The 22,743-nt window shown below is 34.8% G+C and overlaps 1 protein-coding gene across 9 annotated transcripts in view; it reads left to right on the top strand.

Annotated features, from left to right (window-relative positions):
• The window catches only part of Slc16a7 (solute carrier family 16 member 7), a 158,833-nt gene that overhangs the window by 31,229 nt on the left and 104,861 nt on the right, over positions 1-22,743 (top strand). For 5 of the 9 annotated variants that reach the window (XM_047548798.1, XM_047548801.1, XM_047548802.1 and 2 more), the window contains one exon: positions 19,393-19,503. The exons of 2 other annotated variants lie outside the window; for them this stretch is intronic. The gene's annotated coding sequence lies outside the window, so the exon portion shown is untranslated. The remainder of the gene's footprint in view (positions 1-19,392; positions 19,504-22,743) is intronic. 2 more of the 9 variants (XM_047548804.1, XM_047548806.1) reach the window with 1 other exon arrangement.

The raw sequence follows: 22,743 nt of genomic DNA on the forward strand, positions 1-22,743 counted from the left end.
ACTTTAAAGGCACATGGGTGAGTGAAAGACACTACGAGAGAGAGGACAGAACAAAGATCAAGAAGGAAAGGGTCAAATTAATTCAACTTCTTATAGACTATGTAATTAGGAATAAAGCAGACTAAACATATGATTTCACTTTTAGGCACAATTAACAAAATATGGTTTTAAATTTGTGTTTGAATTTGGTGGAAAAAGAAGGGAATGCAATATTTGCAACTTTGATTAATTTTAGATTATTTAAACCTGTGTGTGTTGCTTAGCACTACTAATATCTTGGACTGGACAATTTCTTTTGTGATGGATATTTATCACCATCTGTTATGGTTTGGTTGTGAGATGTCCCCCAGAACTCATGTGTGAGACAATGCAAGAAGGCTCAGTGGATAAATGATTGGGTTGAAAAAGTCTTAACCCAATCAGTGATTTAATCCCCTGACGGGGATTAACTGAGGGATAACTGAAGTGGTAGGGTGTGACTGGAGGAGGTGGGCTTTGGGGTGTGGCTTTGGGGTATATATTTGTATCTGGAAAATGGAGTCTCTCTCTGCTTCCTAATCTTCATGTGAGTTGCTTCCACCATGATGTCTTGCCTCACCTTGAGCCCCAATGAATGGAGACTGCTGTCTATGGATTGAGACCTCTGAAACTGTGAGGCCCCAAATAAACTTTTCCTCCTCTAATATTGTTCTGGTTGGGTATTTCGGTTCCAGTGGTGAAAAAGCTGACTGAAACACCATCCTTGTTCTCTACCCAGTGCTGGGAGTAGGATTAGGCAAGGAGGCAGCAAGGGAACAATATTTAAGGAGGCACTCATTCTCAAGGTCAAACTAATCTTAATCCTGTACTTGCATGACCCTGAGAATAGGTGCCTCTTTGTATTTTGAACTTTAGACACCTTGCTTGCCTCACCCTAGTCTAGTAGGTTTTCTATCCTCCAGAAGCTGGTAACACCCTCCCAGTTGTGACAATCACATGTGTCTCCAAACATTGCCAAATATAGTCTACAGAACAAATTTGCCCCTGGTTAAGATCCACTGTAATCTAACTGGAGTAACTCAGCACATACCGTTTTTATTTGTAAAATACCAAGAAGAGTAGACAGCAGCGTGATCTTTTTTGTACTCAAAGTAACAACTATATACAGGTATGCAGTGGTGGGTCATATACTTGGGGAGGACAGTATGACCAGTTGTGGAAAGAAACTTCTGAGTGGCTTTGGTCATTGGCTTTAGGAGTGACAAAGCTTGTGTGGGTTACCTTGAGGTAAAGGATTCATTCTGCTGTTTATAATATACCTGCCTTTGGGGGCCTTTGCTGCCCTGAATAAGAATAATTTTGATGTACACAATTTTGAATACATTTATCTGATTCTTGTAGAAATGTTTAAAAAAATCCATAATGTGCTAATGCTTTTTCTTTTTACAAAATTAGACAGTATTAGTTACTGGTTAGTACTTCTTTATTCTCAATGTTTGATAAGAAATCCTACCCTACCCTACTCATTCTATTTTCTTGGGCTTTGTGGGAAGATGGGAAGATGGGACATTTGGGGAATTATGGTTTGTGCAGTGTGACTTCCAAGGTTACAGGAAGGTCAGACACTAAGGGACTACTAATCATATCAGATAGTGCAAGATCACAATGCCACACCATATTATACACTGTGTACAGGTTCAATAAGAGTATGTCCTTACTTCAAGTTTAGCAATCAAGTTCAAACCCTAAAATCCCAGGTGTTTAACATTCAGTGATGTGTCACCCAGCATGTTGCTCCATGGTTTTTATGGCACTGACTACAAAAGTTGGCACATGGTAGTAAAAACAACTTAAACCATTCAGTTTAATAGCTCATGACCTTCTGCCAGGCTATGTACTGCATTTTATTTGTACTTCATGTTCAGTAACCTTTAGTGGTGGTTAATATAATTATCCCTACCTTACAGATATGGAAAATAAACTTAGCTAGGTTCATTAACTTGCTCACAGTCACATGGTAAGGATCATGTGATTCCTGAGTCTGTGCTCTGACATATTAATTCAGGACTTCATACCGGAATGTCCTTGTAGGTTGTGCATCATGCACACTATGGGCATTATGAATGCCCTGAGATCTTACTGATAGGTACACATAAATGCCAAGAGAACTTCAAATTTTTAACTGTTATTTATTTGTTTAAAGAAAAATTATTCAATGACTTCCTTGACGTATGGTAAGGAAGTTGTTATTTGGTAATGTTGAGATAGATATAGGGATCATTGCAACGGAGTCTTGCAGTGGAGTAGAGAATTTGGGCTCATCTCTGAATATAGCATAGGCAAGTGGGAATTTATAGCTAAGGAGGAGGGGAAGGATTAGTGGGTAGAAAATGACTAAGAGGACTCCCAGGGGTGTGGGACATTTTGGATAAACCAACCTAACAGGATTCTTGTTGAAGACAGAACAGGGTAGCCATGTGTCACTTAGGGGATGGTGGTGGATGATGAGGAAGCTGATTGGATATCTGATATTAAATGTGCCAGTTTCTTGTTGAACCGACAAAGTAGGGCTCTTTGCTAAAAGTGAATTTTACAAGGAAAGGACTTAGGAGAAGGTTCAGAAACCTGACGAAACTTTGGCCAAGCAAAGAGAGAATCTGTCCATTATTAAACTTATACTAGATGCTGTACAGTGGGTGATGGGGAAGTGAGCAGTGGTTTATTTCCTCCCTCCCTCCTTCCCTTCCTTCCCTCCTTTCTTCCACCTTTAGGGACTTGCCTAGATGTAAATTACAGTGAGGAAAGAATGGAGTTCAACTGAAAGGTTATTTCTTGCCTATTGTGATTTCCGCTTTTCGGTGCAGACCATGCACTTAGAAGAATGAAACCCTCTTTTAGAACTGCTCCTTCAGCTAGTGTTAGTGAAAATTGTGTAATGCCACCAGAGTTCTTTCTCCAAGGCCTAAGGCTAGAATATTCTCTCACCATTATTTATTATTGTCATGGAGCCATTAGCTTTTGCCATTAGAAACTATACTTATACTAAAGGTGTTACAGCTGAATGTATGTGCTCCAAATTCTCATTACATGCTGCTGACCTTTTCCTATAAATCTCAGCTTGGAGTTATCAGCTTTCTACTTGTTGGCCCTAATTGGAAAGTTCTCTGCTATGTACAGGTACAAAATGTACTATCAGAGCTTGAATTTCTGCCCCTTATTAACATTGCCGTTGTGACTTATTTCCTCGATTCTCTTTCCATTGGAAATTCAGCTGAAACAAATTCCTCAGTTTTATATACAAAGTGAGCTTATGGTAGAACACATCACAAACCATGCAATGCAGTAAATGAGAACACAGTCTAATAATTTTGACATTAGAGAATATTAAAATGTACTTTGCTAATTAATTACCTGCCCATCTTTTTTTTTTTAACCTAATAATCTGGAAACAAAGTTATATGTTTTTCAAAAGATTGAAACTCATTTTTCTTTTTGAAAATTAGTATCAGATATACAACAGTAAATTCCATGAAGGGTCTGCAAGGAGTTACAATTTTCTAAAACCTTCAGATGGATTTGGTTATGGCAGACTCTTGTGTAGCCCAGAGATGGCAGAGTGAATGTTTCTGACTTGATTCATTTGTTCATCAAAACAATATTTCCCAGATAGAATTCTTTGAATTTTCCATTACAGTCATGTGTTCATTTTGAGGAATTTCCTGCATATTCCATTATTGTTAACCCTTTGAAGAGGAGGGGAGGCTATGCACCATATTTAGAAATTTAAGTACTCAGATGTTCTGGTTTTAGATTTTTTACATATTATTAATAGTGACTTAACTTTAGCCAGGTGTGGCAGCCCATGCCTGTAATTCCAACAACTCAGGAGGCTGAGGCAGGAAGATCACAAGTTTAACGCCAGTATAACAACTTAGTGAGGCCCTAAGCAACCTAGTGATACCCTGTCTCAAAATAAAAAAAATAAAAAGGGCTGAGGATGTGGCATAGTGGTTAAGTGCCCCTGGGTTCAATCCCTAGCTAAAAAATAAAAATGATAATAATTACTTAGTTTGAAATCAGTATTTCTCAGAAAAGTCATCTTAAGTGCATACTTAGAAGTATTTGTGTTTTCATTACTTATTTAAATATTTAAACAGTAATTTCACCAATTGCGATTTAAATAGCATTTACTTTGGAATAGTTGTGTAGGATATGCTAGAATAAATTTTGTTCTCTTCATGATTTCATTAACTTTTTCTATTAAAAACTGACTTAAGTAGTCTTCAAATAAATGCAATTTGAGCTTTATGAGACCATGAGATAAAATGATCAAACTGCATTGGTTCTAAACTAAGATCTATGCAGAATTATGATATTTCTAATAAATTAAACATGAATACTTTCCTCAGATCAACTTATTTTTCTTAGCATTCATGTTAAGAAAGAATCAATGAGGAAAATATGAATGTACAAAATTTTCATCACTGAAGTGAGATTAAATTATTATCCTCTTTTCTGTTGCACAGGACAAAAGTTTTTCAGGTCTTTTCTGATTAATTATCCTAGAATATTCAGATATCATGTTTCTCTTAAATTTGGTGACAAAAAATATATACACAAAGTAAGAATTTATTTTTCAATATTGCTACTTGTAGAATTATAAGGGTGGTGGCCAAATTCAGTGGAAAAGACAGTAGATAGTAAATACTTCTGGGTGTATATTGTATATTTCATTACATGAGTTTCACATCAGAAATTCCAGTTTTATATCAGTTTCATAGTGCTAGACATACCATGTTAATCCAAATACTTCCAAAAGCAAAACAGAACTACTACCACAACAAACAAGCAACAACAACAACAAAAGTTTTGGTAAAATTTAAGAAATTAAGGAATTGTACCTACTATTAAAAAAGTCCAAATGCTAATTGTTAAAGCCCATGGACATGGCATATTAATTTTTTAGGTAGTATGTCGATTATGAGAGAAAAATAATTCCTGACTGCATATTTTAAATTAGAAAATTTTATTTCCATTTCCAATATGGACCTGTACAGGTCAAATACTCCTCCTGGTCTCTTTGCTTATTTATTTACATAAAAAATGAAGACCATACTAATAGTTTAGAATCATCAGCTTCCACCCTTTGAATATTAAAAAAGAAACCATCCCCACGTGACACCATTCAGTTGTAAACCTAGCTTTCCACTGTGGTTTAGTGGAAGTGTTCTTTGCTTCAGCTTCTGACTGCCATTTCGTAAAGGAAGCAGCCCTCACTGCATTTTTTTATGGGCACTGGAAAGCAAAGAGAAGAATGTGTCACAATTTTTTAAAAAGTATATATATTTAGGATACTATCAACTGTTGTTCTCAAATCTGTAGTATGCCCAGTGCTCAAAAGAAACTAACAGATGTATTTGGGGAAAAAAGATTCTTCTCCCAAAATGTATTAAGCATAATCATGTGAAATTTTATAGTGACTGGTGATTTCCACATTTTTGTGTCTCTCTGCTTTTTAAAAAATTATTCTTTTTGTTTTTTCCCATCTTCTTTCTGTTTTAGCATTCTTCTGTAAATAGACAGGTATACTATTAATATGGTAACTGCTTTTTTTTTTTTCAAGTTTTCAGTGCTTACCAATTCTGGAATTAGAATTTTGAGCAAAGGAATAATTTAAAAAATAAACCTATTATCAATACTCTTATTTTAATTGTTTAATCATTATTTAAAAAGTATTAATATTGCTCTGTGACATGCAAGTGGAAAGCTGCCAACAAATAGTGTATCATTTTATTCTTTCAATGACCTATGAGATATCCCTTTTTTCAGAGATGAAAAAACTGATTTTAAAATGCTAATTAAATTTTCCAAATTCACACAGCTCATTAGTAGTCGACCTAAGAAGACAGAGCTGACACTTAATGCCTTAAGTACTCTACAAGTAAAATACTTTCTTCAGTCTATTATGTATAATAAAAATCTCTTCTACAATCATATCCTAGAAAAAAATTAATAGGTTTCTATAGAAAGGGAGGACTAGAATCTCTGACATCTATGTTGACCTATAATGAACATAGGAAGCACTGTACTTATTACATGTAGCAATATCACATTATAAGAAGAGTGTAGGTATTTTCCTGTGTTCCAATAGGTTATTAAATATTTCTCTAACTTTTCTGTTAACATTTGAGTTGCATTATACCTTAGTGGCTGGATCTGAGTTAGAGTTCTTTTTATTTTAGCATCAGATACTGATTTAATATCTCTCAGTACTATCTAATCTTTATCTATGATTGGAAAGTGTAAACTCAGTAGCAAACACATGAGCATACTTAATGACCCTTTTGGTTGATGGCTTTTGATTTTGAAAAATTCCTTTAAAAAATATCTTCATCTTATTTTCCAAACATTTTTTATTTTTTCATAGCACTCTTGTTACCATCTTTCTTTGATTTTTATCATCCTTTAATGTGAATATTATTTTTTAGTTTGCCCCATCAATTTTTGTTTCATAAAAACAGTACGTTGTTGTAGTGTTTTCTTACTCCTCTCCTTATACGGTTCTTAGACATTACTGCTTATAAAAAATAAACACAAAACCACCTAAACGTACAATACAAACTTTTCGTGACAGTGAGGAAATTGAAACTATGCTGTATAACCAAGATAACCAAAAGCAGGAAAAATACAAAACAAAACAAAACAAAAAAAACTTACCATTTTTAACACTTCTGACACCTAATGTATGGGAATTTCATCCACATCAACAGATTCTCTAATTCTTTTCCACACTAATGAGGCATTCTACCGTTGGACTCAATTCTGACACTAATGTCCCTGAGTTAATTCAGACCCCATAGTTTCAGGGCTCAGTTTGGCAGGACACCCCCAACTCTTGATACCAATCACAAGTGTGGTTTCCAGGGTATCTACCACTTCTGTCCAACCTCTTTACAAATCAGAAGGTCCCAAGACTCCTTTCTTAGGTACAATAAGTTGTCAGATCAACGCCTATAACTCAGAAAAAAAAAAAATGTAATGCTTCCCAATTTAGTAAAAGAATGCAGCTCTGCCATAGCCCAGTTGAACAGATGCACAGGACAAGGTGGGGACAGGTGGGGTGGGGGCAGAGCTGGCATGCCCCTCTAGGCATGACACCCTCCCTGCACTCACAGCAACAAAACTGTACCTGTTTCTCAGTCCTGTGCCAAATTTAAGTGGTAGTTAGGAAACAGTGATGTTGCTAGAAAGAAAGTAGGTATTAGACTTGTATACTTTGTGAGCAGAATTTATGACTTTCTCTGTTTTTAATATTTGACATTTGTGGAGCATTTCATGATTACAACTTATAAGTCCTATCTGAAATTTTTTGAACATACACATTTTGTCATTTGAAATGAAATCTTATGTTAACTTGTATTCTTCACACCTGTAGGGCAAAAATATTGAATTTTTACTTTTCTAAACATAGCGATTGTTATTTTTGCTTGCTAAAAGAAATTAAATGACGGTTATTCTGAAAAAAAAAAAATGTAATGCTTTTCCTAAAATAGTCTTGGACTCTATCTACCAAAACAATAAGAGAAGCTGTGCCACTCTTGACTACTAAAACCATTTATCATGCCAACTGTTTGCAAACGTGGAAGATTTATTTCAATGATTTTTTTTTCTTTCTTAGCGTCTGACTGACAGATATAATGAAAGTTGTTGGCAGCCCTTATCAAAATCAAGAGCTGCCATGTATTAACAACTGAAAATAGCCACCTTTCATCTTGGCAACCTGAAAAGAGTCTGTATTCTAAATGTCTTTTCCAAAACATTATAAAAAACATTAAAATAAGAATATTTTGATGTTTAGCTAAAGTTCCCTCAGGAACTTTTAAACTAATATTGCATACATATTATTTAAAACCCTTTCGTAGAGCTCTTTTTTTTTTTGTATTTTTATTTTTTATTTTTTTAATTCGTTTTATTTTTTCAGACTGCATTTTGATTCATTGTTCATAAATGGGGTACATTTTTTCATTTCTATGGTTGTGCACGAAGTAGATTCTTACCATTCGTGTAATCATATGTGTACATAGGGTAATGATTTCTGTCTCTTTCCATTTTTCATACCCACCTCCCTCTCATTTCTCTCTATGTAATATAAAGTTCCTCCATTCTTCTCTCTTTAAGCTTTCATTTCTCTGTGAGTGTGAGCTAGATGGCTACCCAGATATGTGGTAGTGAGAACCGGGTGAAATAGCACATACAAGGTGCCTGAGTCAGTAGATCACTATACCACTCCCACTGCCTCCATCACAGACACCTTCCCTGATCACAGTGGCTAGAAGAATCATTTCCCACTTCTGTCCCTATGATTCTTTTATTTACATTATGTAAAGCAATTCTTTTGTCTATATGTGTGTTCCCTTCTACAGCAGATCCTGTTCATTTGCTGCCAAATTCTCCTATTATTATATCTAGCAGACACTCATTTATTTATTCATTCTAAAACATTTCTGAGAACCTACTTTGCTTTTGATGCTGATACCGTATGCATAAAATGAAGCTATTGTCTTGATAGGATAGTCTCACTTGAATTTCTTTTTTAATGAGTCCAAATATATACTATAATTGTGCAGTAGTTTCCAGGGCTGTTATTATGTATCAGCATAGAAACAAATTTAGTTGTGTTGTGAGATAAAGACTAAAACAAAATTAATCTGTTTGCAAAATTTCGCCTTAATAACTTTTCTACTTTTACATTCAAGGGAGGTGTTTTGGCGTGGATCTTTCTGGTTTGGGTACGCTACTCAACAGTATTGGACTGTTTACTTTTCCACTTGTGAAAAGGAGGAGCCAGTGCTACTGCTCTTCTACAACCTAGAGCTTAGTTAACTGTTATTGATTGCACCTTCCAAAATGTGTGTTTTTCTTTACAGAGAACTTTTGTGGCCTTTTCCTCATCATTATTAAGGCAGTTTAGAGTTTGTCTTTGGTGGGACGATATATGGTAATGATGATACTCCACCATGTTGGAATATCAAGACTGAGTAACTAAATAACACAATCTAAATTAAAACCTTCCCTACATATTTTCTACCTATTCCCAGCATATTTTTATGCTGTAGACAAACTTGGTGAATTGAACTGATGATCTAATAAGAGTTTCAGAAGCCATTTGCTGTGTTAGCATTTCCTGTATGAATGTACAATCAATTGTCTGTTTTGGTGTTTTATATTGAACCTCAGACCTGGAATGACACTCTTCTTATCCTTTTAGCCCACTGATTACTTCTTATCTTTCAAGAATTGTCCCAAATTTTCCTTTCTGGAAGCGCTATCCCTGTCCTTCATTCACCCAGCCTGATTAGATACCCTTTCTCATGTTTTCATAACACATATTATTTCACTAATTACTTTTTCATAATCTATTTCTAGGTTTGTACCTCCTAAATAGATTGTGAACTTTTTGATACTCTAGGACCTTATCATGTTCATTTGTTAAGCTATATGCCTTAATATTATATATGACATATGCATTGTTCTTTGTAAATGTTCCTTGGATGAAAATATGAATAAATATTAAGAATTAAGATTGGATCTGATTCTTCATGCAGAAGACAAAGCCTCAAGGAAGGCATAATCCAGAAGGGAGAACACAATCTAGTAGTGATTACTTTTTCCAACTCTGATCGTAGTCAAAGCTATAGAGTATTGTGGCAATAGTGAAAAGAAATGATGAGGAAGAACATATGATCTAGGCCAGAGAATTGAGCAAACCATGATTTAAGATCATAGTTATGTGGGCCCATTGAGATAGAGTCCAGAATAGTTGTAAACCATTTGGAAACAGTGTACAGAATAGAGTATGCTGAAATTTAATTGAAAGTAACTTGTGTAAAAGGCTTAAAATAATTGGGAAGATAAGCACGAAGAGTGTTGGGAAATTCATTTTACTGCTACAAATTATTGATAAGTTATCAGTGCTTGCATATGTTCTAAATAGACTTACGTTGTCAATTTTGAAAAGCCCATGGATAATTTAGATTAATATAATTCACTTACAAGCTATATGAAATATTAATAAATGTTATTACCTACCTTATTTAGACCTTGCTCCCTACCATGGACTGTAATGCATACTTTTCTATGCATTATCTTCAATACTTACTCCAACATAATTATTCACATTTCACAGATGAGGAAACAGAAGGTTAGAAAGTTCAATCCACTTGTCTTTGATCACAGAACTATTAAATACCAAATGTGACATGAAATCCATTCCTTTTGAAATTGAAAGTCTGTCTTCATACTACACTGTACTATGACTCGGAGAATCTATATAAAATACATGTAAGTTTTCTGCACAAGATTAACATGACAAAAATGAATGTCTATACATTCAGTTAGCTCTTTGGTCATTCATTCATTCACTCCATTCATTTGTTCACTGAACATTTATTGACCTTCTAGGCACTATGCTAGGTATTGCAAATGTGCAATGCATCCATATTCCATGGTGGAATTTGTAGTGGGAGATTCAGGGATGAGAAATATAAATAACTGTATAATAACAATTTTGATAAGTGCTTTGAAGAAAACCATTGTGCCTTTTGTTAAGTGGATTACAGAGCAGAGTTCTTATGTACTTCCTTCCCTGTGGGTAAGTGTAATTAGATTTACAATATAACTTACTGTAACCCAAGAGAACGCTTAAAATAGCTCTAGATAAGTGGTATCACAACAGTGTAATCAAGCCGAACAGTTTGAAAACATTGGTCTTCCAGCAGCCTTTTCATAGCAGAGGGAATTTTAGTGAATTGTTTGGTATTTTTGAAGAAAACCATGGTGCTGTATCTAAATAGGTTTTGAAAAATTTCCAAGTGTCACATCTGTTTTTCAATTTTGGAGGGTGAATTTGGAGCTCTCTCAATAGTCACCGACATCAGTTCACAAAAAGCACAAATATCCACGAATATAAGTATCTCACTGCCCTTTAGAGAGCAGTATCTATCCTCCTGCAACTCTGAACATCAAAGAGCTTTTGAACCAGAATGTGGATGGAGTATTTGCCAAATATGAATATCTGGCTATAGATATAGATAACATTTGTCATTAAGTCAAAATAGTAAAATAGAACTTATTTCACTTAAGACAATGCTAGGTGCTCAAAATAAAATAAAACCTAAAACAAAATACAAAGCAAAGTGAAACAATGTGAAACTTTCCCAGATGTTCATAACATCCTAGACTCTAGCTTTATTATAGGATAGAAGTTATGAAATCTTCATTTCAGCTTCAAATATTTCCTTAAGGCTTACATTATCATCATAAATAATTGATACTTAAGGAATTTGTGAACACTGTAAAAAAATCAAAATCAGTGGTCCATTTGATTTTGCTTTTTCTCTAACAAATGTCTGTTGTGGGCTTGACTTTCTTTTCCTCCCTCCTCTGTCAAAATCTCTCCATAAGCAGATGGAAAACTGGTCATTTACCAGTAGCTGGAGATACTTTTGTAATTATCTGCAGATCTGAAAGGTCAGGACTCATTTCTCAGCTGACAGGGAATGGTTGAAATGCTTTTCATGAAATAAATGGAAACATGAAAGATAGAAGTTAATCAAGGAATACTGTATCATAATTGAAATCCATTATCTTCTATCAACTTTAGATATTGTGAGCCTTCCTTATTATCAGATTGTTAGAAGTAACTTATCCTGCTAATACTTCTCATTACTCTTGAATTAAGTCTTTATTGTGTGCTGCTCTCACAGAGGAGGCGCTCTTAAGGTGGGTTTATTTATTTATTTATTTATTTATTTGGTACCTGGGATTGAACTCAGGGCACTTGACCACTGAGCCACATCCCCATCCCTATTTTATTTGGAGACAGGGTCTCACTGAGTTGCTTAGCACCTCACTGTTGCTAAGGCTGGTTTTGAACTTGTGATCCTCCTGCTTCAGCCTCCCAAGCCACTGAGAATTCAGGAGTGTGCCACTGCACCTGGCTAAGGTGGGTTTTGCAGAATAAATAGGAGCTTGCTTAACAGAAAAGCAGGGAAGAGGATTCCTTAATAGCAATGACACCCATTAAGATATTAAAGACACACAGATAGGAGTTAACATGGAATGAGCTGGAAACTGAAATTAGTTCAGTGTTGGTAGAGTATGTAGTGCAGGGGTAATCATGACATTAGAGGAGAAAAAAGAAGTGGAATGGGGTCAAATCAGAAGGCAAAACAGCCAGAAATCAAGAAGAAATGATTGCATAGTGAGGGCATGTTTGATGACTAGTAAGGAGCTAGTCTACCTCAGGGGAGGAAGGAAGAAAGGACTATTAGTGACCTGAAATATGCACAGGTATCCAAGACATTCTAGGGCTCTGTGCCTGATCTGATGATTTTCACTTTCTCTGTGACTAAGAAGCCAACTTCAGGGGGTAATTGAGGATGTTTGGAGAACTTGAGGAAAGGAAAGATGTTAGAACGGTAGTGAAAGAGAGAGGAGGATATCAAGACCTATGTGAGAATTTTATCAGAGAAACTTGGGATCCTGCCCCAATTGAAATCTATGAATGTGAATCTGTACAGTTAATCCATTTCCCCCCAGCTCAGCAGAACAAATACTACAGTTGTAGATTTCATTCCAAGTTTGAAATTTTCAGGCTCCTTGTTGCAAGAACATGTAAATGCAAGGTACTTGATGTTGCTGGTGATTAATTATAGATGATATTAGTATTATCCACCAAAACATGCTAAGAATGTGTTTAGTGCATTGTGTAGTTACCACATTTATACCCTTCTTTTCTATGAGGTACAGATTTCAAAAACAGTTGAGAATCCACTTAGGAAACTTTCCAAAGTTATTTTTGCCAATCAGTTTCAGAACTGGAATTTTAATGAAGACCAACTTTGCAGCTGAGCAGAGAAGAAACTGAAGCTAGAAAAGGGCTAAGTGTTATGGGGCGCAACTTAAGAACAGACCGATCACCACTGAGAAGTCCAAATTTAATAGTCTTTATTAAGCTGGCCAGCTGACTGTCTCACACAATGCCCCCAAAAATGGCTATTGGGAGAACAGCCCTGACCATAGGGTTGTAGGGGTTCTTATACCAAAAATCACATTAATCATGAGTGTCTGTTGCTATGATTCAAAATTACACATTAACATCATGAGATCATCGACAGAGGGGGAAGTGGGTCAAAATGATCCTTACCTAGGTACAAACTAAAGAATGGTGGTTAACATCCACACAATTACTGTTTACATGGTACATTGTTTAGGAGCAATAGGAATCAAAAGAGAGTAATTCTTTATTACATAGGAGTTGTCATTGTATATTATTAAACATGTCGCACCAAGTAACTGATGATGGGTACAGAGGTGGGGTGTTCCCATGGGAGAAGCTTATTTCCTACATAACATTGAGTCTCAGAGCAAAATGGAGTCTGTTTAGTCATTTCCTTTAAAGTCTGGCCTATAACATTCTCATGGAGTCAGATCTGTCAGCCCATCACACTAAGAATTTGGGAGAAGATGTGCCAATGAACTGGACAACTTCAAGGAGATTATAGGACAGCATTAAAGGACATAACAATTTTAAGATTGCTTAAAAGATGGGAACAGTAATTGGGAATTATGGAATATCAATGTTTAAGACTTCTGTAATAAAGACATTCCAAGTGCCAGTAAGTCCAACTTGGAAGCGAGTTACTGGAATAAAAGTTGAAGTGGAGGTTAAGATTTTATAGCTAGGTTATAGTAGAATATGTGAATGAGGAGAAATGGATTTTAAATGGGTGGCCTAAAAACTGGCGAGTTCCAGCCAGTGTGATATAGCTTCATAAAATGAATGTTAATTTTTGCATGAAGGTGAAAAATAATGATATGAAAGCCACAGATTGGAAGTGGATTATATGCTGTTCTGGACCTGAATATATGGAGAAGGCAACCTCTGTAAGTCAGAATTGAAGAGAAAACATGTGGAGAAAACACAATGTCCTGGGTAGGAATAAGGAAGTTTGTTTATATATATCTAATAAAGAGTGGGGTCTAGAGGGCACAGAAGGGGCATAGAAGGTGGAGAAGGACATCAGGAGGGTGTGATAAAGTTGAGAGCATAAGCCAAAGGGGAAAAAGGGATCAGCTATATGAGAAACAGACTGAGAAAGAGAATTACAGGAAACAGTTTGTTTGGGATTTGAGAGTGGTGGAGACAAGAGGCATCAGTGGAACTTAATGGCTTCAAATATCTAAATGGAGCTTTAGTTTAAAGGTCTTTTGCTATTTCAGTTCCAAATAATGCTATGCCCTGATTTCAGTCACATTTTTGTTTGAGCCAAGTGAGAGTGACCCTGTTCAAAGTTCAGTGGGTGCTGGGCCTGAAATATACTTCTTTTTGATTAGTTCAGTTCAGATTTGGATGAAATTAATTGGAATTCACCTGATTTTGTGACTTAGCTTACTAGGATTTTATTTAAAACATACTGAATTTGATATAAGTAAATATGTCACAGACATATTTTTCTAATTTTTTTTTCAAATCATTGTACTATATTGATATTTAGATCTATGCATTGGGTGTTTTTTCAGTAAAGATGTTTCTCATGATTGGTATTATGGAAAGGGCGAGCAAGATGAAGGTTGGAATGACTCCTGTCAGTAAAGCTGTATAACCTTGAGAATTTGACTTCTCTAAGCCTAGTGTCCTTTCTTCTTTAAAATGGGGATGTTAATATTATCAGAGCATTTGAGAGGATTGAGGCTACATATTTTACTTTTAGATACTTCTGACTGTGATGTTACCTTCATATTAAACAAACTTCTCTGCAGTCCTAACCCTCCTGCTGCAGTTCAGCATCCCTTAGATAGTCGAAAATTTCTTAAAATTAAATTTTATAGTGAGTTCAATTTTTCATATTTTTGTAGCAATCTGGGCTTTGACATCTCAATAATAACAATCTTTTTTCATTTTCCCAAGATAGCTATTAAATAATTACAATATGCCAGTCAAGGCCATCTAAGTCCCTATCCAAAATCAGTCATCAGATATGTCCCAGGCATCTGAGGAACAGGTTTGCTTTCGCATCCCTGATGTACTCAGGCATGGGCTAGCAGCCACCCATGGAAGTGTTCACTCCATATGAATCCAGTGACCAAGTTCAGAGCTCAGCAGCTTGGTCTCAAGGTCAATTACACTTTCCCTAGTTGGAGTTCATTGAGGCCCATTTTTAATAGCTTATGTTTACTTGGCCATCCTAATCATTATAAATATAATTTTGCTAAATACCATGGTGTACAATGTGCTTCAAAGAGTAAATGTGAGTTTTGCTGTGGGGAGATGACATCTGATAGGGACTCCGACCTGTGTTGCTCTTTTCACCTACCCCCCTGCTGACCCCTCACAGACACCCACACCTGTAGCATAGTAATATGGTGACATTTCAACAAGAGAAGCTCAAGTGATGTTTTTTCAGTGTGTTTTGGTTTTGTGATTTCTGCATGGTTAATTTTCAGTACAACACCAAACAAATTATATTTGTTTCCAACAACTATGGATTTTCTTTCATCTTTGACTTCTTCAATTACAAGAAAGGCAGGTCATTTACATCTCTATGACAAAGATGCATGAACAAGGTTAGTTCATCAGTATTTTTGCTAAAGTTATAAGATCAAAACTTTTTTGAAATGGTGTTTTCTCACTTTATTTCCAAGTTACAATGGTGGAAATATGTTCTCTTAGGTTCCAGTTATATAATTGTGTTGCACTTTTTTAGAGATTTTTAGGTTATATTACTTATTCAGGAGTAGAATTTCATGAAGTGACTTGAAAACCCTGTCCCTGTAGCTGTAAACAGTGTTCTGTAGTTGTATGTAATAAGACTTTACAGAATCGGCCTCCTGTGACTTTCAAAGCTCACCTTTGGTGGTTGGATAAACTTTAAACAATGGATTTGTTCTGGGATGTCAGAATAGGACATGGTGTCTCCTACCTGTCATTTGACAGCAAAAGGAATGTTACTCTTCAGCCTTGAATAATGCCCTCACATTCTTCAACCTTGGGTTAGTCATCCACTCATCAGCTGATGTGATTTTACATTTTTGCCTGTGTCATTACTCACTCACCTTAAGTTCTCCTTTTGTACTAGTGGCCTGTTGCTTCCAAAACAAACACATTTTCTGGGCTCCTGTGGAAGAGAAAGGAGAGGAGATTTAAAAGAAGATAATAGATGGGTTCTCAGTTATTTTGGCTTTGTTATTAATGCTAACTACTATCATAAATTATGGACTTAGGATTGAGTTGTTAATGAATATTTTATTCAAGGAACTTTTTTATAAGCCTTAATGAACACTGAGAATTCACCAACATGATTGGAGGATGCTGCTAAATTAAAGAGTGGATTATCTTCTATTTCTCCTGAAAATTTGAGTGTTAATTTATATAATATTAAATATTCCTTTTAGCTGTCATTTGGCTTCTGAAAGAGTTCCTTGTTTTGGGAGGACTTTCATGTATTTTGTTAAATATAGCAATAAAATTACTTTTATCAGATGACATTTTTCATTTTTATCATTCTTTAGCTAATTACCAACCATGTGTAAACATGAATAATACATTTCCCTAATTACATCATACATTCTTAGCTTCTTTCCTAAGCACCTTTGTAAAAATACAGTTTGTGTCTTGATTAAAATTTGTTCATGTGTTAGAAAAGTTCATGATCCCTTGCAATTAACTGTGAGATACACCAGAAGTAGAATTTTATGACATTACAGAGTATTAAAATAGCACTGTGGAGAGGGCTGCTGGTCCTCTCTGAAAAGTATGACCATTTTATCACCTAATAATGTTCTCCAAAATTACAGAATTGAATGTACCATATCTTTTCCTACCTGATAATAGGATGAGAGATTAGACACTAGTTAGTGTTCCAGAGGCCTGAAGATTTCTGTGTAAGGGTTCCCCTACTCACTTTTTGTGTGTGTGTGTGTGTGTGTGTGTGTGTTGATTTCCAGCATAATGGGTAAAGGGATTACTTTTAGTAATGTTCCTATTAAGAAGAGAACCATACAGCCTATGATTTTTGCAATTGTTTTTATATTAATGGAATTATAAAACAGATTTGTGTTCTTTTTTTAGGAAATCAAATTCTGTTAAACTTATCTATGATTCGAACATACATGTTTCAGAAGGTTAGACATATTAGCATTTGTACAAGGTGAAAGTGACTTGGAAGGTCAAGAGGCATGCCAGAACAAACAAAAAGCATTTTATTTTATTTATTTATTTTTTATTTTTAACTACCTTGCTTTTAAAACATCTCTTTTTAGTATTATTATATTTATTTAGTTTTTAATTTTTTACAGACCACATTTTGATTCATTGTACACAAATGGGATACATCATTTCATTTCTATGGTTGTGCACAATGTAGATTCATACCATTTGTGTAATTAAAACATCTTAATTTGGTATACATATCATGTAACTCTCAAATGACTCTAGTTGTTGACCTGTCAGCATATAAACATTTTCCTTTTAGGTTCAATGTATGTTTCTGCCTCAAAAAAAAAATAAATAAATAAAATCAAGGTGCTGGAGTTGTAGCTCAGTGGTAGAGCATTTGCCTTGCACGTGTGAGGCACTGGGTTTGATCCTCAGCACTTCATAAAAAAAATAGATAAGTAAATGAAATAAAGATATTATGTTCATCTACAACTAAAAATATTTAAAAATTTAAGAAATAAAAGCAATTTAAAGCAAACGAGAAAACTTGCACCGTAACAAAATATTGTAGATTAAAATTGATGTTGCAGTGTTGTAGAGGAGAATCTGAACATTTCTAAATTTACATTGTCAAAATAAGTTAATAGTTGAGAGGAAAAAAAATCAGAAGACTTTCTTATCTCATTATTTCCAATTATCTTTGATATTATTTTATCTCAAATTAGAATCAAAATAATGGGAAAAATTGTTTCTAAGGGATGAAGTAAGAAATATCCTGATAAGAGTGAATTGTAGCAAATAATGCCAATGTTATATCTATAAATGAAATAAATTCAAAATTACATATTTTAGTGGTAGTCACTGAAGCAAGAAAGTTAACTATAGCAAGATGTTGTACTCTTAAAAATGTTTACTTTCCTATATAACTGATTGTGTATAATAATACCAGGATATTTGTCAGGCACATTTTAATACTCTTTTTAAATTCAAATGAATTTAATTATTGCTCTAAGGAGGTTCTTTGCATGCAGAATGTACAAGTTTTTGTGTGATTTTTACTAAATTAGGACAATTTCATGTAAATAGCTTGTTTCTTATCATCCTGGAACTTACATAGTAAACAGATTGATTGTCTGTCTAAAAATTCCTTCCATGCTGGACTACAAGGTCAAGGTTCTCTGGTCAAATCAGGTAACATTGTAAGTGCTGGCTAACTGACCTCATGGTACCTTTGTTCTCTCCTCTTTGTCCTTGTTCATGTGAAATACATTTAAACAATCTTTGTCCTACACTGTGCTATTATAAAAAACTCTTGATTATATCTGAAAGTTGATTATATTGGTTTAGTAGTAGGAGAATTATCAGAATTTATATATTTAAGTTCTATTTTTCAAGTAGGGAATCAGTGGTTAACTAATATTTATTTATCTATAGAACTAATATTTTTCACAACTTAAGTAGCAATTATTAATGTTCATAGTTATTTTTAATATTATATTTGCTCTTTGGCAAACATCAAACACTTTAGTAGGTGTATTAAAAGTGTTAAATGACTTAATTAATAGTCACACATTTAGGATAGATAATACTATATATATATTTTTTGGGGATGGGTAAGGAAATTAGAGAGCAGTCAAAATAGTTTTAAGGTTCAAATAATCAAAGAACATTCAAGAACTGATGGTCCAATTATGATTATCATTTTATAGTGTTTCTCATACATTACTTACTAAAATGTTACTTAAATTTATATAATTTAATGTAAATAATTTTATTTCTATGTAAAAATTTATTACTTTATAAGTGCTCTCTCTCTCTCTCTCATACATATTATCCCACCCCAAGTGGAGGGAACTTTGTTTTGAAGGAACTCCTCTGTATTTTGGGAAATTTTACTTAGGACAGAAAATATAAGGGTAGGCACAAACAGTATGATTGTAACACAGGGTGATTGCTTTAGTAAATTTAATTAAGTAATTCACCTACATCTGAATGGGACTTTAAATATAGCTTTGGAATTTTAGAATTTTAGAATTTTAGAGAAGGCAAATAGAAATTTCAACTATTTTCTATTAGAGTACAAATCAGAAAACTGCATGCTGGTGAGTCTTTTAGATTTGGAATTTGATAACTTTTTATTTTTTTAAAGATGCATCAAATATTTAGGTGGTTGCTCTGTTCTTTGATTCTTCTAGGAGTCAGTCTTAAGATGCAATGCTTTCCTGTGAAGCCTTAGATCAAGAGATTCTGGGAAACCAAGAACTCTAGGACACTGAGCCAATAGAGCTACTTTGTGAGTACCTTCAGTAAGTAATAGCATTTTCTTCTGTCTGGGTACTCCAACTCATGCTGTTTGTGAAACTGGTGTGTCTTCATGTAAATGCACCTTTATCGATCCCTTTGATTTAACTTTGTTCCATACTAAGTTCATGATGGTTGAGGCGAGCTCATAATATGACAAATGACTCCTATTGGACTTATGGTTTCCTGGCTTGTTCTTGCCTCTTCCTTGTTAAGCCATAGACTGAAGACCCTAGAGTGTCTGGGTTCAAGTCCTGGCTCTGAGGCTTACTAAATAAAATATACCCAAACATCAGTTCCTTCATCTGTAAAGTGAGGCCATAGAAGGCATCTTCATAGTGCTTGTTGTGAGAACTGCGTTAATTTATGCTAAGGACAGAATTTGGCACATCCTAAGTGCTACCTAAGCATGAGCTATTGTTATTTATCATTATATTTATACCTTAAATACTATATTCTCTGAACTCTTTCTCTTTTGTAGATATAGACATGATAGTGTCCAAAATTTTGGAGCAGATGCTTTCAGGATAGACACATTTTAATGTAAATAAATCCTGTTGATTGTATAATTTGTTATGTCACTTAATTTTTAAAAATCTCTTGTATTTTTATATAACTCTTTGTTCTCATTGTTGTAAGTATGTAGATAATGCAGATTTTGCATATTCTGTAATTATATCTTTCATGGAATTCACTAATTCCATTGTAGTGATCTTACCCTGTGAGTCTTTAAGTATGTTTTTATGTAAGTGGTTAAGTATCAGATGTCTTGGGACTATGTAAGTTATGCAGCATCATATAAAAAGAAGTCCTAGATTAAAAAAAAAAAAAAACACTTAGAGAAATGCCTAGTCTGAATATTATTTTTAAAGACATTTCTTGAGAGAGGAGTCTCTTGGGGGACAGGTAGAAATTGCAATTTCTGCGAATGCCACATTGGGTGGTGAACATATTTTTAGACCTGGTGGAAGCATATATTTTTTAAAAAAAATTTACTTGTTCTTTTTAGTTATTTATCACAGTAGAATGTATTTTGACATATCATACATACATGGAATATAACTTCCCATTCTTTGTGGTTGTACATGATGAGTTACACTGGTCGTGTATTCATATGTGAACGTAGGAAAGTTATATGAGATTCATTCTAGTATCTTTCTCATTCATATTCCCCCTCCTTTCATGCTCCTTTGTCTAACCCGAAGTACTTCTATTCTTCCCGCCCTCACTGCTTACTGTGTGTTAGCATCTGTGTTAGAACATTTGGCCTTTGGTTTTTTGGGATTGGCATACTTCACTTAGTATGATAGTCTCTGGTTCCGTCCATTTACCTGCAAATACCTTAATTCTGTTCTTCTTTATGGCTGAGAAATAGTCCATTGTGTGTATGCACCACATTTTCTTTATCCATTCATCTGTTGAAGGGTACCTAGGTTGGTTCCATAGTTTAGCTATTGTGAGTTGAGCTGCTATCAACATTGATGTGGCAGTATCACGATAGTATGCTGATTTTAAGTCCTTTGGGCATACTGAGGAGTGGGATAATTGGGTCAAATGGTGTTTCCATTCTGAGTTTGCTGAGAAATCTCCATACTGCTTTCAAGTGTGGTTGCACCAATTTATGGTGCCACCAGCAATGTATGAGTTAAACTTTTCCCCCAGATCCTTGCCAATATTTATTGTTACTTGTATTCTTGATAATTGCCATTCTGACTGGAGTGAGATAAAATCTCAGTGTAGTTTTAGTTTGCATTTCTCTAATTGCTAGAGATGTTGAACATTTTTTCATATATTTGTTGACCGATCAGATCATATTTCTTCTTTTGTGAAGTGTCTGTTCAGTTCCTTTGCCCATTTACTGACTGGGTTATTTGTGTTTTTTCAGTTTTTTTTTTACATCTTCTGGAGATTAATGCTCTCTGTGAGGGGAAGCACATATTTGGTCAGCCTTTTAGATCTTCATCACAGTACCATATTCCAAGGCACACATCATATTAATGAATTCAGCCGAAATTTGTTGCACACCTCCTAATGCTATTAGAGAAATGATAGCTTTTCAAGGGTTCCCCAGTGTAGAGGAGAAGAACTGCCAATCTGTGAAGTGGCAGATCCCAGTGGAAGAGCTAGGCAGCAAGATAGGATTTGTTTATCCAGAGCAAAGGCCAGTAGCAGCACCCTGTGATTTCTACACAGTTTTAAATTGTGCATTGCTCTTAAGAAACAGCTTGTCTGTGTCCTTGACTCGCTAGATTTTCTGCAAGAGGATGGAAACAAATCAAAACAAAACACCATCTTCACATGAAAGACATGAAAGACAACGGATACCACCTCTTTAAATTGGGTACTTAAACACAATAATCACAGGCCTATGGGGTATGTGGTTGAGAAATAGACACCAGTAATGACACATGTGCTTTTAGTTAAGTGAGATTTGTTTTTCCTCAAATACATCTGGCATCTTTGTGGTATCCTTCAGTCAAATCCTTCTGTTTCTATTTTGTGACCCACATTTCCCACATTTCACTAACTGGCATTTCGTCTAACTGGATACAATTAAAAACCACAGAAAATTAGAAGAAACTCTCCCAAGTCACTTACCTATGTAGAAATGCATGGATCTTTGAGTGACTTCAGAGAACGTTTTGAACACTGAACTCACAAAGGATATCATTTTCTTGCCTCTACTTTAACTTTACTCCTGTGATTAACTGAAGGATGGAAAAAAGAAATGAAGATCTGGACAAAAACATCTCTACAATGAATCAGGAAGAGGTGTCAAGTAAATTACCTACCAAATGCCACCTCTGCTTTTTCTTTATGTATCTCTCCCTTGAAATTATTTTAAGAAATAAGTAGGTAAACTGAGCACACCCAGTTGTATCCTCCCAATTATAAATACCACTAACCTACTCACTGTGTACACATTTATTTTACACAGAATGTGGATTATATGGGTTGATATTAACCCTAATAATCAAATGATTAGGCTTTTACTTCAGGCCACATTGACCAGCTTTGATATTTGGCTGTATCTTAAAGCTGGGAAAAATGTTCAACTAAATGTTTTGTCTTCTCCACTCATAACATGGTTCAGACAATAATCAATGGAGAGTACCTGTATGTCTAAATCAGTCACAATTGCTAATGTGTCCTTGGAAAATCTGGTTGATAGTGAGAACAATGTTTTCAGATACAGGAGAACATTTCTATGATATTGTGCTGATAGTCAAATCCTAGCATGCTGA

Source organism: Sciurus carolinensis, chromosome 4 (assembly GCF_902686445.1).
Source record: "Sciurus carolinensis chromosome 4, mSciCar1.2, whole genome shotgun sequence".
NCBI classification, from domain to species: domain Eukaryota; kingdom Metazoa; phylum Chordata; class Mammalia; order Rodentia; family Sciuridae; genus Sciurus; species Sciurus carolinensis.